The 4501-nt window shown below is 37.9% G+C and overlaps 1 pseudogene; it reads left to right on the top strand.

Annotated features, from left to right (window-relative positions):
* The first annotated feature begins 2992 nt into the window (after window positions 1–2992).
* On the top strand, window positions 2993–3747 carry LOC117032798 (60S ribosomal protein L7-like; annotated as a pseudogene).
* Window positions 3748–4501: the final 754 nt, after the last annotated feature.

Genomic DNA, 4501 nt, shown 5'->3' with positions numbered 1-4501 from the left:
ATAGTCATATATGCCTTCCTAAGGTGTTTGGGCTTTACCTGTAAACACTGAGGCAGGGGCGTGGCATGAAGAGCCTTGTAGTTTTAGAAAGATATCTCTGGACGTCTTCATTGTTATCACAAAAATAACCAGTACATTGAAGGGGCAACCAGTAGTGAATAGTGAAGTGCTTTAGAGGTAAATGATGAAGACTGAAAAAATGCCTTGGTAGTTGGCAGTTAGGAACTAGAGCTAATTTAAACTTAACCCCAAAACTGAGTGAGGAAATTATAGGCTAATCCCATTTGAACATACAGCAAAACTCTTACCAAAACAAACAGAAAAAAACTAGTAAATTGAATCCAGTATTAGAAAATCTACCAATAAAATTCAACACATTAATGCAGAAAAACCAACATCTTGACAAATGTTGCAGAATACATGCAGAAAAAGCATTCAATGCAATTCACTTGTTCATGATAACAATTTTTATGAAATTAGAAAACAGAAAAGGAACTTCTTTAAACCCTGATAAAATTTCGATCAATCTCTCTACGTAACAGTGAAACTTTGGAAGCCAACCCATTAAAATCAGAAACAAGATAAGGATGGTAGCTGTATCAGTCACTTGGGCCAGGTTGTGCTGCATTAATAAACAATCCCAAAATCTCAGTGGCTTAAGATTGACTACGACGGTCCCTCTGAGGTCAAGACAGGGCCCTGCTCCACACTGTCTTCACTTCAGGATCCGGTCTGGTAGAGTGGCCACTATCTATAGGATAGAACAAAAATGGATATATATATTCACCAAAAGAAATTTACTTAAATATTCATAGCAGCACTATCCAGGAGTCCCAGACAGAGGAAGTACCCAAATACCTATCAAGAGTAGGATACATAACTTGTGACATATTGCACAATGAGATACTACATAACAATGAGAATGAAAAACACACAAATACATGCAACAATATGGGTGGATCTCAAAAACAATGTTGGAGCAAAAGTAGACACAAAAGAGCATGTTCAGGATGATTCTGTTTATATAAGCTATAACAGGCCAAACTAATCTGTGGTGTTAGAAGTCCGAATACTGGTTACCTTGAGGATAAGGTGCAAAATGGAAGGAGCTCTGAAAGGGGCTTCTGGGATGCTGGTTATATTCTGTTTTTTCATCTGGGAGCTGGTTACAGGGGTGTGCTTAGAAGGTTAAAATTCATTGAGCTGTATACTCATGATATGTGCCTGTTAATATATGTGTATTGTATACAAAGTTAAAACAAAAGGCAGCAGCTCCAGGCTTCCTTAGAAAGTGAAGGCTGCTAATTGCCATTTAGCCTAGAGAACAAGGTACAGTATGTCCTTCCTTCCTCTTCCTGTTTACAGCCACTTCATTTTGGACCTCTGGGCAGTCAGTGCTGGACACAAAACATTTACTATGGGGATACCCTCATCCCCATCTGTAGAAAGTGGGCTGCCTTTCTGGACTCAGAACCTGAATAATCAGTTTTTCAGTTATTGCTTTGTTTAGTTTTTTAAGTTAATTTTTTTAATTTTGAGGTAATTGCAGATTCACATGTTGGTGTATAAACAATACAGAAATACCTTATACTCTTTACCCAGTTTCCCCAAATTGGTATCCTCTACAGTCCAATATTATAATCCGAGTATTTATAGTGTACAGTCAAGAACATTTCCATCACTACAGGGACCCCTCCCGTTGCCCTTTACAGTCACATCACTTCCCTGATGCCTCCTATGTCTCTAACTCCTGGAAATCACTCATCTATCCTCTATTTCTACATGTTTTTTCATTTCAAGACTGTTATGTGAATGAAATTATATAGGATGTAACCTTTTGAGATTGGCTCTTTTCTCTCACCATAATTCCCTAGAGATTCATCCAAGTTGTTGCATGCACCAATAGTTTATCCCCCTTTATTGCTGAATAACATTCTACAGTACGGATATATCATAGTTTAACCATTCACCTGTTGCAGGACATCTGGGTTGTTTTTGGCTATTCCAAATAAAGCTGCTATGAACATTTATCTATAGGTTTTTGTGTGAACATAAGTTTTAATTTCTCTGGGCTAAATGTCCAGGAGTGCAACTGCTGGGTCAAGCCAGGATACATGTTTAGTTTTACAAATAAATAAATTCCAAACTGTTTTCCAGAGTGGCTGTACCATTTTACATACCAGCAATGTATAAGTAATCCAGTTTCTCTGCATCTTGCCAACCTTTGGTATTGTCACTACTGTTTAACCATTCTGGTAAGTATGGAATTAATTTGCATTTCCCTAATGGCTAATGATGTTGACCATGTTTTCAGGAGCTTATTTGCCACCTGCATATCCTCTTTGGTGAAATGTATGCTCATGTTTTTTGCCTGATTTCTAATTCGATTGCTTGTGTTTTGTTTTTGTTGTTGTTGTTGTTTTATTAAGTTTTGAGAATTCTTTGTATATTCCAGATACTGTTCCTTCGTCAGATATAAGGCTTGCACATATTTTCTCCTGGTTTGTAGCTTGTCTTTTTATCCTCTTAATAAGAACTTTTGTTCTAAAGTAAAATATTTTAATTTTGATGAGGTCCAGTTTATCAATTTTTCCTTTTGTGGGTCAAACTTTTGATGTCAAATCTATGAACTCTACTTAGTTCTAGACTCAAAGGTTTTTATTTTTCCCCTAAAAGTTTTATGTTTTGCTTTTAAGACCATGATCCTTTTTGATTTAATTTTTGTATGAGGTATGACATTTAGGTCAAGGTTCATATTTTTGCCTATGAATGTCCAATTAATTCAGTTTTACATTAACACTACTTGAAGACCACCAAGAGCCCCAAATGCAGTCATTTCATTTCATAGTCTTTACTCAACTATGCAGTGGAAAGGCACACACTGGCATCATTCATTCTTGATTCACTCACTGTAAGCGAATACATGAATGAAAAGATATCTCTCAAAAGCAAAGAGTAGGTTTTATGCCTCTTTTTTCCGACCAGAACCGTGGAGGGTACAGAAGCGAAAAAGAAAGTTCCTGGTGTGCCAGAAACCCTTAAGAAAAAGCAAAGGAATTTCGCAGAGCTGAAGATCAAGCACCTGAGATAGAAGTTTGCCCAAAATATGCTTCGAACGGCAAGAAGGAAGCTTATCGATGAAAGTTTAGCTAAGCACTATCACAAAGAACACAGGCAGATGTACAGGACTGAGATTCGAGTGGCGAGGGTGGCAAGAAAAGCCGGCAACTTCTATGTACCTGAGGTACCCAAACTGGCATTTGTCATCAGGATCAGAGGCATCTATGGTGTGAGTCCCAAGGTCCAAAAGGTGCTATAGCTTCTTCGCCTTCTCCAGATCTTCAATGGCAGCTTTGTAAAGCTCAACAGGCTTTAATTAACATGCTGAAGACTGTGGAACCATATATTGCATGGGGGTACCCAAACCTGAAGTCAGTAAATGAACTGACCTACAAGCGTACTTACGGTAAAGTCAGCAAAAAGCAAATTGCCCCGACAGATAACACATTGGCATCACCTGAATGGAGGATCTGATTCCTGAGATCTATGCTATTGGAAACACTTCAGGGAAGCAAACAACTTCCCGCGGCCTTCACATTTTCTTCTCCACGAGGTAGAAAGAAGAAAAAGACCACCCATTTTGTAGAAGGTGAAGAGGCTGGCAACAGGGAATACCAGATCAACAGGGTTATTAGAAGGATGAATGAAGGTATTTACCATGGTGATTTCTCTAATCTGGTCAGTTAATGAACAGTGACCTCTTTTAAAAAAAAAGTAAGTTTTATGGACAGTTCTTAAGTCCGTAATTATTAATACAAAGAATACATTTGACTAACTCTGCTAGAACATGATCCTACTAAAAATATACTAATTTACTTTATTCAGGAAATTTATAATAGTGGGCATCTATAATTGTTTTTCACTACTCAACATCTGGACCCACTCGCTAGATTTGGGAAATTTCCCATTATCTAGGTCTTAGTGAGAAGTAGGCTCCTACCTCTAACTTCAAAAGCCTAAGGGGTTGCCACAGACGGATGGACCTAGCAGGTATTATGCTAAGTGAACTACTAAGTCAGACTGAGAAAGACAAATACCATATAATCTCATTTATATGTGGAATCTAAACAACAAAATAAACAAACAAAGCAGAAACAGACTCATAGATACAAAATAGCTTCAGGTGTACAGACATTTATATAATTTAAAAAGTGATTGCCCTTGTGGCGGCCGGATGGCTCAGTTGGTTAGAGCGCAGGCTCTCAACAACAAGGCTACTGGTTCAATTCCCACATGGGACGCCCCCTGCAACTAAGGTGGAAAATGGCACCTGGACTTGGAGTTGAGTTGTGCCCTCCACAACTAGATTGAAAGACAATGACTTGACTTGGAGCTGATGGGCCCTGGAGAAACACACTGTTCCCAATTTTCCCCAATAAAATTTTTTTTAAAAAATAAAAAATTAAAATAAATAAAATAAAAAGTGATTGCCCTAACTAGT

This window comes from Rhinolophus ferrumequinum, chromosome 13 (genome assembly GCF_004115265.2).
Source record: "Rhinolophus ferrumequinum isolate MPI-CBG mRhiFer1 chromosome 13, mRhiFer1_v1.p, whole genome shotgun sequence".
In the NCBI taxonomy this organism is placed as follows: domain Eukaryota; kingdom Metazoa; phylum Chordata; class Mammalia; order Chiroptera; family Rhinolophidae; genus Rhinolophus; species Rhinolophus ferrumequinum.
Note: the sequence above shows the minus strand (reverse complement) of the source record. Positions and strands in the feature narration are given on the sequence as shown.